Genomic DNA, 15,162 nt, shown 5'->3' on the forward strand with positions numbered 1-15,162 from the left:
CATTGTATGAGAAAATGGCACATATCTGAATTTTGTATCAGATACAGCCATTTGATAGCAAATTCAAGTATGTGCACCACAGCATATGTACCCACATGCCATGGTGCACAACACAGAGTGAGCAATTGTGGCCTCTGTGCCACATGCCGCAGTGCATATGGCACGAGTCATAGTGCATAGTGCAAAATTGCACTTTGTTTTCTTTAATGCGCATGTTTTCTAGATCTTTAATGCACTAAGACTAAATGCTTTAATCGTGTATGTATTTGTGTATGGGGTTTTGTTTTCTTGAATGCGCATGTTTTCTTGGGATCCTAACATTTTCAATATTTTTAAATTAGATGTTTTTGAAATGATTAAGGATTGATTGTAGTAGAGTGTATGGTAATGTTAGTGAGGGCATTACACTTTTACTATTAGACTTTGCCATATGCATATTCTTCTGACTCAATGCGTCAGCAACCGCATTTGCTTTACTTAGATGGTATTTTAATTTAAATTTATAATCCTTAAGAGGCTCTATCAATCTCCTTTGTCTCATATTTAGCTCTTTCTAATCCACCAGGTATTTCAAACTCTTATGGTCACTAAACACATTGAACACCGCACCATACAAGTAATGGTGCCAAATCTTTAGAACAAACACCATGGGTACAAGCTCTAAGTCATGTGCAAGATAGTTCTCTTTATACAGTCTCAACTATCGAGATGCATAAGCTACCACCCGACTATCTTGCATCCAAACACAACCAAAACCTTTCAACGATGCATCTGTGTATACCTCATAATGTAATCTTGGATTAAGGATGATTAACACTAGTGATATGGTTAACTTCTCTTTCAACTGCTAAGATGCCACTTCACACCAGTCATCCTAAATATGAGGCTGATCTTTTCATATTAACTTAGTCAAAGGAGAAGCTATCTAGGAAAACCCCTGGATAAATCACCAATAATATCCTGCTAATACCAAAAAACTACATATCTCCATTACTGAACTGGGGTGTTCCCACTTGAATATTTCATCAACCTTATGTGGATATACTAAAATCCCATCCATAAACACCATGTGCCCTAAAAATTAGACTTCTCTCAACCAAAACTCATACTTACTGAGCTTAGCATACAACTTATCTTTCAAAATCCAGAGCATTGTCCTCAAATACTTTGCATGTTACTCTTCATCCTTAAAATAGATTAAAATGTCATCGATAAGGACCACCACAAATTGATCTAAATATGGCCTAAAGATTCAGTTCATATAATCCATGAACATTATAGGTGTATTATTCAAATCAAATAGCATAACAAAAAACTCATAATGTCTATACTAAGTTCTAAAAGCTGTCTTAGGTACATTCGATTGACTGACTCTCAATTGATGATACCCTAACCTCAAATCTATTTTGGAAAATACTGAGGCACTAGCTAATTGATCTAGAAGATCCTCAATCCTTGGTAAGAGATACTTATTCTTTACAGTCACCTTGTTTAGCTATCGAAATAACAAAATAACAAAACTCAAATAGCAACAAGCATTTCTCAATTATATGAATCATCACTTGAAATTACAAGGTCAATGAGTCATACAAATTTGTAATTCTAGAGTGAGAAAAGTAAAGAGAAGAAATTCAAATCTAACTAGAAAATAATACAAACCCATTGTTTCCTCCTCTATATAGTAGCTCCTTCAAGAATCTAGCCTTGCATCTTTAAGCAATCTTTAAGTTGAAGCTCTAAAATCATGGCTAAATCTCCCATGAATTTTGCCCCAAGAAAACAGATGTCCCACGATAACAGACTTATATAATGCTATATTGAATTACCTATGGTACTAGCCTATATAATGTTGCGTTGGATGCCCCATGGTGCTATCCCGACCATATAGATTTCTTTACTCATATCTCCACACACATATCTACACATATCCTCGGTGAACTCCCACCCCCTATGATCATGCTTTTCACACACATTTAGCAACTTTTCTACCATTTTATACCACATACACATACATATATATATAGATCAATCTAAACTAGTGATCATCAAATTTTTCTTTTACAAATCAATTTCATCCTAAAACTGTTTATGAAGAAAATCATCTATTGAAACTAATAAAAAATCAGATTTCACAATCATGCAATTACTTTTACACAGTTATGATAGCTAATAAACATAACAAATTATATGGTTATCTCAACCCTTCTATCTAATAGAAAGGGTTACCTATGTTCCAGAACCCTATTTGAGTTTCTTTTGCTATTCAACTCATCATACGCAAGAAAATACACCAAATTAGCAAGCTAAGGTCAATTTCACCAATGATGAAAAATGCCAATTATAGAAATTTAACACCTAATTGCTACCACTTCCTCTATTCATACTCCTTCATGTGTATTATAAACAATTACCATTCAATACAAGCACTAACCTTTACTTAGTCATATTTCTCTCACTACACTCTCTAAATTAGGTTAATTTGAGCCTATAGCTTTAAAGCGTTATCATTCTAGCTCAAACTAGTCATAAAGTATTAGTTTAGTCCTAGAGGATCTTTCTATTACTATAAGGTAAGAAATCAACTCCTTAAAACTTTGTAATTGAATTTTTTGGTAGTTGAAACTAAGAGAAAACAACAAAGAATTAGAGGTTAAGGCAGTACGAGACTTACCCAATAAGTAACAAGTCAAAAATGTCATCCTTTCTCCCTAAAACTCAATGCCCTAGCATACCTTCCTCTCTTCTCCATGCCTAACCCCTCTTTCTCTTCTTTTCCTTCTATTTTTCACAAACTTAACATGCCCTTATTTATTAGAAACCTATACCATATGCTGCGATGCATCTGTCCTCAACTATAATGTTAGGCATAGTGAGGGAAATCCTCATCATACTTACAAGCTCTGCTTCGTGATGCCGTCCTTTCACTTATATTTGTTCATATAACATCCTAATAAGTTAATACAACACATCACCATCCACAATCTTAATCTCATATCACATTACTATTTTATTCCTCAATCAGTATTAATGTACGGATTAGAAATTCGGGATGTTATATATTATAAATTTAATGCCTTTATTGACATTACCATATAACCATCTACTCAAGCTACTAATCAATTTAGAATAATTTATTTTTTAAAAGCTTAGGATCTTAAGTAAAACATTTCTAAAACCATTTTATAATATAATTGAGTTGTAAAGCATTGCACATCAAAAAGTAACTCAAAACCTCATTATTCTTACAAAAATGGGCCATGCACTGAGGTTTGTGCTACATGCACTGCCGCATGTGGCACAGAGACCTTAGCATCATCTTTGTGCCATGTGCCATAGCATGTGATCCTTCATTGACATATGAATCGTAGCACACATATCAGAATCTGCCGTCAAATTTTAAATTCTAATACAAACTTCAAAAGTACACCATTTTCGCATCCTATATTTGATTGGGGTAGTTTAAGCGCTCATAGAAAGCTTGTTTCAAAATATAATTAATAACACTAGTTTCATTTAAATCTAATATCTCTAAACTTGAATAGGCAACTTGTGCCAATTGATGGTCCATCTTCTTTTTCTCAATTATCTAAATTGGATATTATTATTAATGAGATGAAGAATGATAAGAAAAATTTTAATGCACAATTTACACAATAACAAGAGTTTAATGCCACCACCTCTATTAGGCTTAATAAGTTGGATGAAGTGCTTGATGCATTTTATAAGTATGTTAGTTCTTCTACTAATCAAGTTACTTCTTCTAATGACCAATCCCCTTCACTCCCTAGTAATACTATGGTTAATCCCAAAGCCCCTATAAATGTAATTAAACTTAAGAGTGGTAAAAAGGTTGGTAATGATGGTGGTGATGTTATTTTGAATGATGTTGTTGATGCTAGAAAATCTAAAAAAAATGAGAAAAGTATGATAATTGATGATCCTTCCTGCTCTAAGTAGGTAAAGATGGTTGTGATGATAGTGATGATGATGTGGAGCAAGTCTATGAAGAACTAATGCCTAAACATGGCAAAGATAAGCTAGTAGAAGGTGCTGAAAAAAATTTCAGCACCACTATCCATGCTAAAAATCATTTGGCCAGTGTTCCAAAAAGGGAAGAAAAGGCTCAAGAGGAGGTGCAAAGTAAGGAGATAGTGAGGAAGCTTCCATTTCCTCAAGCCCAAGTGCCTAGGCCTCTAAATTCTAAGAATGTGCATGATAAAGAGGTAATAGATTTCTTCGCTAAAATTCAAGTAAATGTGCCTTTATTGGATGTTGTAAAGAACTTCCCTAAATATGATAAGTTCCTTAAATATTGTTTCACTTATAAGAAAATTTCATTCCTAATGCTAGAGTACAATTACCTCATTTTATTAGTGTAATCAAATGAGCCATAATTACCTGTTAAGTGTGAAGACCCTAGATCCTTTACTATTCCTTGCATGATTAGTAATTTGAGATTTTCACATGCTCTTATTGATTTGGGTGCTACAATTAATGTCATGCTATATTCTATATATGCATCTCTTAAACTTAATTGCATGCATCCTACTAACATGATTTCCCAACTTGTGGATAGGAGTGTTAGGAAGCCACATGGAGTTGTAGAAGACTTGATTGTGAGTGTTAAGAAGTTGGATATGAATGATAAGAGTTTTTATTTTTATTATTAATTATTATTAATTAATTAATTGTTTTATATTCTTCATGCAACCAAAATTCAAAATTTCCTGTAAAAAAAAAATTTAGGAGAATGTATCCTAAAATTGAGACTACCCAAAATTGGTCACTAACAAAGAACAACAATAATACAAACAAAGAAATTGCACTCCTTACCCACAATTATTCAATCTTATAATAAAAGCGAAGATCTTGCCTATAATCAACGTGGAGCATCAAGGGCCAGACCATTGATTTAATATAAGGCCCAAATTACATCAAATGGGTCTTGCCAAAGTAATTCTTTCACTCCATTGAATGATAAAACGTCACAATGAACATGTTGAAATACAAGTTGAGCCTTTCCATCTGAGACCAAAAATATTTTTTCAGTGAATAACATCCCAACAATAAACAATTGAACATGAATAAAAAAAAGGTTTGAAACAATTATGTAAGTCAAAGATAACAATTTTCATAAAAATTTAATAAACTTCAAAATAAAATGACTCTATATAACTTTAAATAGAATTTTGAACCATTAAAGTATCAGATCAAATATTGTTGTCACGCGATTTCAAGAAAACAAATAAAGAAAATAAATAATTATGCATAAATCACTAAAAAAAGACCAATGAGATGTAAAATCACCAATAATCTAATTTATAGTTATAGGGACTTATCAGAACCATTAACTAACGTGGACACACAGTCCACAAAGTAAATAACCAAACACGGCTCTTGCCACGAAGACAAATGTGGACACACAGTCCACGAGGGAAAGTAACCAAATGCAGCCGAAGCCACGAAACAAACGTGGACACGCAATCCACGAGGGTAATGATAATCAAACACGGCTCAAAGCCATGAAATCAAACATGAGTACGATGCTCACGAGTAACCATCCCTCCATTCCACGTGCGTTGGCCATTGCACGGGGCTAGCACCTCCTATAAACACCCTGCTAGCTAGGTGTACCATGGCGCGCCAAGGGCTAACAGAACTGCCGTTAACAATCAGTGTTCCGTATAAAGTCCCTTTTTAAAATTATTTTCAAACATGCGAGAAAATCCTCACTTTCAAGATACAGTTCTCATTCTCAAAATCAAACTCGCATGAATATTTTTAAGCATTAAAAACTTTCCAGAATAAAATTTCACATCCAATACTCATACTTGCATTTATTGAATAATCAAAAATTTCAAAGTCGAACTCGCATAAATCATTCTCTGTATCAATCCAATATTTGATAAAATAAAAATCTCATAATCAAAGTTCAAACTTAATTTAATTGATAAAATAACATTTCAAATTTGATAAAGCTAATTTCTCAAAATAAAGTAAAATTAATTAACAGATATCCAATAATTACATTAATGCTGTTAAAATGATTTCCAGAAAAATATAATATTCTAGTAAAAGAAATTTTGATTAAAAAAAATTAGTTGGGACGCTATCCACTTACCTGTAAAGTTTTCAAGTGCATAACTCACTCCCAAACTAGTCCTCAAGGGTCAATGCTTTGTACTAACATTCCTAATATTCAAATAATATCATTGTCACTTCCCCAATCATGCTGTACCACCCAAATATTAAAATCCCAACAACTTAAAAGAGATAAAAGAAAGAAAACCTTCACTTTTGTCTTTTCCAACATTGCATCAAATATCCCAATGATATCCTAAAAATGAATATCAAATTGGTTCTTAAATTGTTAGCTCAAATTTCTCTCCCAAAAACCTCTAATTTCTTCTTTAACTTTCATCATAAAGAACGAATGCTTAACATGATTGTTAAATCAATAATGGCATATTTATTTAATCAACAATATACCCATCATATGTATATCATGCCATTATATAACAAAAACCCCTCTTAGTCATTTTGTCAAATACCTTGGGGGCATTGAACTTTAAATAATCATCAAGCTTCCTTCTTATGCGGTTCTACCTTCCAAAAATTTTCAAACATAAATATATGAATAAATTAACTTTCCAAGTCCATTCTATAAATAAATCAATATAAATTTTAACACAGCTCAAACCCACACTAAATCACCTTCATTGGACTAAAATTCAGCTTAATTCCACAACCCCCTTTTCACAAGCACGTGCAGCAGAGGAAGAAGAAAATTCACACAGCACTTTGAACAGGAACAAAATGGAAATTTCACATTAATCACTCCCTCTCACACACATAGATTCAGCAAGAGAAACGATTTACAACGTCAGCCATTAAAATGCACGCACGCACGCACGTAGGGGATTCAGTACGGAGAAGAATTCTAAGCTGCTGCCTAATAATAGCATCCACTAACACACTGAACCAAGGAGAGCAACTACAATGCAAGGAGGGAGAAAAGTTTCGACACCCATGCTCAAAACGGACGTTCACGGCAAACACAGATCAAGAAAAAGAAAGAGGAAATTCAACACAGAACAGGGGAGGAAAGGACTCACGATTTTCACCACAATGCAGTGGTTTTAGGCGGCCATCACAGCGGTGGCAAGTGGAGCTCCTGTTCTCATCAGCAGCGTGTTGAAGAGCAAAGGACAGGGGTGGCTGGATCGAGGGTGAAGTAGAAGAGATGAGCAGAAAGGAAACAAGGAAGCAGACCAAGGTGAAGATCCGATGACTTCCATACCACAGAAGATGATCGGCGCTGACAGAGGGAAGGATGGCCGGTGACTGATGACGGTGGAAGGATAGTCGGTGATGAGGAAGAGAACGAACCAACAGTGAAGGGAAAAGAAGGAAAAATCGAGAACCACTCAGACTCTCTCTCTTAGTCCTCTTCTATGTATCTCACCGACAAAGGAGATGTAAAATAGAATATAAAAGTCAGTGAGAAAATCACAAACAAAGACCCCATCAATTTTTTTTAATTATCTTTTTATAATAAAAGACAAGGCAAAAGCTCCTTAACACTTCCTCCCAAAGAAAATACAACTAACATTTAATTTAAATAAAATTTAAATTTTAAATAATCAGTATAAATTTTACTAAGCTATCATTTCTCATTTGTCCTAACATTAAAATAGATAGATAAATAAAATTATATATTAATTAGACAAAGAAAAAAAAATTTATTAGATTTTAAAATTTTGGGTCGTTACATGAAGCTCCTGGTTAGTTCGATGAAAAAATCAAGTGGAATGAAAAAAATCTGATGCTAATATAATTTTAAAATAGAGGGTAGTTTTGTAATTTTACAAAGGTTGAAATAAAACAAAATTCTCCCCCTTGTATCAGCAAAGTTCGAACTAAAGACTTAGTTGATAAATGGTTAGCGTAATTTTTACTAGACTAATATTTCTGTTTATTATATCTATTCATAAAAATAATAAAAATACACTTAAATCATATCATTACAAAATTTAAATTTAACATGAATTTTCTGGGTTATTACATAAGTAGACAATTTATGCGCACTGCTAGGACTATCATTGACATGAAAAATGGTTCTCTTATTTTGAAATATGGTGATGAATCTATGAAGTTTAATATTTATGATGCCATGAAACATCTATATGAGGATTATTCATTGCTTGGTGTGAATGCTATTGAATGTGTGATGGATGATATTACTCATTACACCATCTTTTGCATAATATATTTCCTGTACTTGTGTAGATAGTTCATTTTATGATATTTTCAAAGAGATTGGTAGTTATTTGCTAGATGAAAAATCCCTTTTAGATCCCTCTCTTGATGATGACTTTGATTTGTCTCAATTGATGATTTTGCTTGATCAAGAGAATGGTATCTTTTCTTGTTTTGTAAGAGGCAAGGACGGGCTTACCTCTTCTTTGCTTGATGTTCCAATGATTCCTAAGTTCAAGGAGGGTAGCTTTTTAGAAAAATGATTAAAGGCCTTACAAACAACAAAATAGAGATTTGTGCCAAAAGAAGTAGATGACTAAAAGGTGCCTTGTGAGCCAAGCAAAAGGAAGTTCATACATTATTGAGGAAATTTTAGCAAGTGTAAATAGCATTAACCTCGACCAAAAGGGAAAAAGTGAAGAAAAGAAAGCCAACATGAAGAGTTATAAAGACTTTGAGCTTAAATAGCTCATTCCCTCCACTATTGAGCCACCCACTCTTGATTAAAGCCTTTACCATGTAATTTGAAATATGTTTTCCTTCTTAAGGGTGAGAAATTGCTAGTAATTATTTCCAACTCTCTTTTTACTGATGAGGAAACTACTTTATTTTCTGTGCTTAGAAAGAATACTAAGGCTATTAGGTGGACTTTAGGAGATATACCTAGGATGGATCCATTAGTATGCACTCATAGGATCTTGCTTGAAGAGGGTGCCAAACCTATTAGGCAGCCCCAAAGGAGGTTGAATCTTCTAGTCCTAGATATGATTAAAAAGGAAGTAATTAAGCTTTTGAGTGCAGGAATCATATACCCCATTAGTAATAGTGAGTGGGTCTCTCCTACTCAAGTTGTGCCAAAGAAAAGGGGTGTGACTATTTTGAAAAATGAGAGTAGTGAGTTAGTACCAACTAGGGTGAAAAACTCTTAGAGGGTGTGTATTGATTATAGAAAATTAAATGATGCTACTAGAAAAAACCACTTTCCCTCTCCCTTTCATGATCAGGTACTTGAGAGGCTTGTTTGTAAGTCTCACTATTGCCTTTTAGATAGGTTTAGTGGATATTACTAGATTCCCATAGATCCTATAGATCAAGAAAAGACTACCTTCACTTGTCCCTTTGGTACCTTTGCCTATAGGAGAATGCCCTTTGGTTTGTGCAATGCACCTAGCACATTTTAGAGATGCATGATGAGTCTGTTTTCTGATTTTAATAAGAAAGGCATGAAATTTTTCATGGATAACTTTACTATTTATGGTGACTCATTTAGTTCTTGCCTGATTGCTTTGGATGATGTTTTGTAAAGGTGCATAGAAAAGAAACTAGTTTTAAATTTTGAAAAGTGCCATTTTATGGTAAATCAAGGGATTGTTTAGGGCACATTATCTTCTCTAAGGAAATTGGGGTGGATAAGGCTAAGATTGAGGTGATCTCTTACCTTCCTTTCCCTACTTGCTTGAAAGAGTTGAGATCCTTTTTAGGACATGTTAGTTTTTATAGGATGTTTATTAAGGGTTTTAGCCAAATTGCCTTACCTATGACAAGATTGATTTAAAAAGATACACCATTTATGTTTGATGATGATTGTAAAAGAGCTTTTAATATTTTGAAAAAATTGGTTTATACACCTCCCATTTTTAAATCCTCAAATTGGTCTCTTGATTTTGAATTATCTTATGACGCATCTCATTATGTTGTGGGTGCTATACTTAGTTAGAAAGATGGTAAACTTTCATATATGATTGCATATGCATCTAGGACACTTGATGGCTTATAGATTAATTACACCACTATAGAAAAAGAGTTGTTTGCTATTGTTTTTGCCTTGGATAAATTTTGATCTTACTTGATCTGTTCCAAGGTGGTTGTGTATAGTTACCATATGTCTTTAAGATACGTGATGAAGAAGGCCAAGTCTAAGCCTAAATGGGTGATCTTGATGCAAGAGTTCAACATAGAGATTAAGGATAGGAGTAGTTCTACAAACCATGTGGTTGACCATTTATTTAGATTGCCTCACCTTAAGAAAGTTATAGTAAACTCTAATCCTTACTCTCTTGTGTGTGATTATTTCCCTAATGAGACCTTATATGCTATTTCTACTCATACTCCATGGTATGCTCATCTTGTAAAGTTTGTTGAATGTAGTGTACTACCTCTTGACTAGTCTAGGTTTAAAATTGAAAAGTTGAAAAGGGAGGCAAAATATTACTTATGGGAACCTCCTTTGTTGTTTCAGATTTATAGTGATTGCATTATTAGGGGATGTGTGGATGATGTTGATTTTGATTCTATTTTTGACTTTTGCCATTCACATGCTTATGGTAGATACTTTAGTGCAATAGGACTGCTAGAAAAGTTTTGGACTGTGGATTGTATTAGCCTACTTTGTTCAAAGATTTATGAGTTTTGTAAAAGATGTTTGAAATGCCAAAAGTTTTCCTCTTGGGGAAAAAGACATGAGATGCCTGAAAACCCTATTATGTTTTGTGAGATACTTGACATGTGGGGTATTAATTTCATGAGACTATTTCCCTCTTCCTTTGGTTATAACTATATATTACTTTGTATGGATTATGTGTCTAAATGGATTGAGGCTATGCCTACTAAAGTTTGTGATGCAAAGGTTGTCATTAAGTTTCTCAAGTCTCATATTTTTTATAGGTATGGGGTTCTAAGATCATTTATTAGTGACAAAGGCTCCCACTTTTGTAACAAGTTTGTGAGCTAGCTTTTGGCTAAGTATGGGGCAAAGCATAAAGTATCTATACCTTACCATCCCCAAACAAATGGACAAGTCGAGGTATCAAACAAAGAAATCAAGTCCATTTTATCCAGGGTTGTCAATACCAATAGAAAGGACTACAACCTTCATTTGGATGATGCCGTGTGAGCCTATAAGATTGCCTACAAAACCCCTATTAGGATGTCTCCCTTTAGGTTGGTTTATGGAAAGGCGTGTCACTTGCCCACTGAGCTAAAGCATAAAGCTTATTGGGCTATAAAAAAGCTCAATTTTGATGAGGAAGCCACAACTAAAGAAAGGTTATTTCAACTTTAAAAGCTAGAGGAATTAGGGCTAGACTCCTATGAAAACTCAAGGATTTATGAAAAAAAGAACAAGATCCTACATGATAAGATGATAATAAGGAAGGAGTTCAAAGAAGGAGACTTGGTTCTATTATACCAAACAGGATACATACACAAACAAGTTAAGCTCCTCTCTAGATGGGAAGGCCTCTTTATGGTTATTAAAGTTTATCCATATTGTGTCCTACAACACTTACATGAGGCTTCATCCAAAACCTTATAAGTTAATAGGCACCTATGTAAGCTCTACAAAAGGGGATCATAACAAGATGCGGAGGGACATAACTTCAAACCTCCATGACTAGCTTTAAGGTTGTATCTCTCCAACTCACACCCTTTTTTTGCTTTGACTGTTCACTTAGCACACATGTTGAGCACTTTCTAGTATATGCCTGCTGACACTTGTGCACACATGTGGACCACTTGATTCTTACTTGTGATTATGCTTTGTAGTATCTATTTTGAGATTTAAGCGGGAGGGAGATATGACCCTTCCATTAGGTTTAGAATTAGGTTTGTTTTCTTTAGTTTTTTCAAAATAAAAGTGTTTTTTATTCTTGAATTAGGTGTTTGATTTAGGTCCAATGTTTTAAAAAATTTTCCTCTTGCATTTTTCATGCATTCTTTTGTGAAAACATTGTCTAAAGACATATATGTGCATACATTAAGGACAATACATGATTTAAGTATGGGGGGAGACAAAAATATTTGATTTTTGCTTCTTAAAAAAATTTAAAAATTTATAAAATGTTTTGTTTTGTCTTAGGTTTTGTTTTGTCTTGGGTTTTTTGGATTTTTGGAACTTAAACTCTTGAAATGATATTACTTTAGTTGTTTTACCATCTTAAACAAGCTTTCTTTTAAATTGTGTGCAATTGATTAGAGAGGTGAAAACCCTAGTTGGAAGAAGCCTAAACACTTTTATGAGGCTTGTCTTTAGCATTTATGCCCTCTAGAACTTTTTCCTCCCTTAATCAAGGCTGCATCATTGCAATTGTTATAGGGAAGATGATAATGGTATTCATTAAAAATAGCTTAGAGACTTCATAGGCCAACCTTAATGGATTGATCACCGTTTTTGTTAGCCTTTTGAGCCTTTTGTTTATTTTGTTCATTTTTTAAACACTATTCCTATTTTATCATGGATTACATGTATTATTTTTAATTGTGTTTTAACATTCTGATCTTTCTTTAGTTTAACTTAGTGGATATAACTCATTTTCCCATTCTTCATTCTTCTATCATTCTATTCCATTCAAAGAAAAAGTACATTATTTTCCTATTACTTGATACCCAAGATGACTAGAAAAAAAATTTAAAAAAATGATGAGAAAACTAAAAAGAAAAAAAGAAATAAAAAGGAAAAGAAAGAGTTTAAATAAAAGGATTGATACTTGAGTTAAAAGTCACATATTTTGCTCTTTGCTTTTAACATCCATTCCACTTACATTTTCATCCATTTTTCACTTTATATCCACTTAGGGAAGTCATAGAAAGATTTGAATGTTACTGCGTATTTACATTGTGGCCAAGACTTAATTCCTTGAGCCAAAATCTTAGCTTTCACATGCAAATCCAAGAGCATCCATTTCATAGCCACATTACATCCCATTAAAGTCCATTTGATTCTTGAGAACATTTACATATTAGTAGTAGAGAAGTAGAGGGATTACAAGGTTATGGTAGGGCATTTTTGCTAAAGACTTTGGGTAAAATTGTTAAACCCTAGATACTTGAGTGCTTGAGTTCATACATTATCCTCATAAAGCTCTCTATATGAAATTGCATCATTTTAATGGTTTGCTTATGGTTGATAAGGTATTTTAGCTAGGGCAGCAACATCTCCTGTGTTTCTGTGAAAAAATTCCTTGACTTTTAACTCGATTACCCTTGACAAGTTGTTTTATTTTACTTTGTTCCTTGTTTTGGGATTTTGAGAGAGTTTATTTTTTGTTTTAATTTTGCCCGGAGTGCAAAAGGTAAGTGTGGGGAAATTGATAACTCACATTTATTACACACCTTTCCTTATTATTATTGACCAAAAATCATGTTATATTTACCCAAATTGCACACTTATTGCATTAATTGTGACAAATCGCCTAAGTGTAAGATTCTATGCATTAGGGGCATTTTGGTCATAAATTAGACTTTTGAGAAAATTAGCCAAGATGCATTTGTAGTCCAGAAGAATATTATATTTCTCAAACTCTTTTTAGATTGAGAATAATTAATTTCACAATTTGACAATTTTGGAAAGTCAAAATTTCAGGTTGACTTGTTTTCTTACACTTAGGCTAGGTTATTTTTGTGCATGTGTGGGCTTACAATTTTAGTCTATTTCACATGCCCTAAAATCTCTTTTATGATTTCATAATTATCTTTTATTATTTAATTTCATTATGCCACATATTTGAATATTAATTTTAATTGGAAATGCAATTATTATTCATATGCTTTGAACTTTGATTTTATGTGTCACATTTATTTGTGTATGGTTACACACCTTAGATTTGGCACATGAGGACCATCAGATTGGAATAATAGATGAGTCAAGAGGCAAAACACTTGAGTTTCAGGGTGAAACTACAAGTCTTGCATGGTTTTGCATACATTGTACCACACTTTGAATCCACTCACTCTCTTTCTCTCAATTTTCAATTACCTTTAGCTTTATTTAATTCAATTTTCAGACCATTTTCATCTGAATTTTTGTCCATTTGACCTTAGTAAATAATAAAGTTTCCCTAATTCATTTTTCACCCATTTTCTTAACACTAGAATTGGACTCATTCACCTCAGACTTGAATCAAACTATCCTAATTTTATTTTCAGCATTCATTCTTCCATTCACTCATATTTTTTATCCTCCACCCTTTTCCATTCTCTCTCCATTTTCCTTTATCTCCATCTCATTTTCTCTCATCCATATCTCATGATCCAACTATCAAAATCTTAATCTGACTCCACCATTCTTGTTCTTTTATCTCACTCTTCAAACCCCAAGCTTCATTTTCTTGGTTTTGCTTTAAAATCCTCAAGGTGTTCATGAGTATGGTTCAGCCATGGTGGAAGGATTGTGTTCAAATGGGTTTCAAGATGATTAGAGGCTAAATCTATAAGGAGTGCTAAAAGGAAAGGATGCTAGAGGAGTCTTAAATTGCCTCAAGAAAGGTTAAGGGTTATGGCCACTCTCCATTAAATCTAAGTTGATGTAATCTTGTTCTTAAGATTAGGAGCATTATTATATCTTGTTTTTATTGGCCAAAATTGGTATTTAACTTGTTGGTTTAGTATTTTTCCACTTAATTCCCCTTTGTGTAGTTACTGAAAATTTTCTCCAATACATTGTAATTCATATAAATATATGTTTTATGTGTGTTGAATGTGTCTTACATTGGCTATGCATAAATATGTTGGGTTGGTGTTTGATAAAATGTCTTGTGTGTAAAATTATGCATTAGACTTATCATAGGTCGAGCTATACATAAAGGGAACCTAAGGAGAATTTTGATCACCTTAGACTTAACTAAGGAATTGATTAGGGACTTGTACAAAATTGTGTAAGGACTTGGTTAATTGAATTAGTTAGGAAGCCACGCTTATACAAAATTGTGTAAGGGGTTTAATTTGATCAAGAGAGTGGAAATTAACTTAAGCCTAATTAAAAAGAGAGACAAGGAATCTAGCATCCCGCAACTCTTAGGACTATACCTTGAAAAGGGTTAAAACACTCCCATTTTCATTTCATTGGTTAATTAGGTTTTAAATTAAATCTATCTATTTAGTTTAATTAGATAAAATCAATCAACTCTT

General features: G+C 33.3%; 1 long non-coding RNA gene across 1 annotated transcript; it reads right to left on the reverse strand.

The window, feature by feature from the left end:
- Positions 1-4,728: 4,728 nt before the first annotated feature.
- On the reverse strand, positions 4,729-7,510 carry LOC129312573 (uncharacterized). The gene is made up of 3 exons (XR_008593627.1): positions 7,116-7,510; positions 6,122-6,192; positions 4,729-5,025 (listed from the first exon to the last, which is right to left on the reverse strand). It is a non-coding gene; the product is annotated as an uncharacterized LOC129312573 (long non-coding RNA).
- Between the last annotated feature and the right edge of the window lie 7,652 nt (positions 7,511-15,162).

This window comes from Prosopis cineraria, unplaced genomic scaffold, assembly GCF_029017545.1.
Source record: "Prosopis cineraria cultivar Desert tree isolate PC_DT_omini unplaced genomic scaffold, ASM2901754v1 PC6, whole genome shotgun sequence".
Taxonomy (NCBI): domain Eukaryota; kingdom Viridiplantae; phylum Streptophyta; class Magnoliopsida; order Fabales; family Fabaceae; genus Prosopis; species Prosopis cineraria.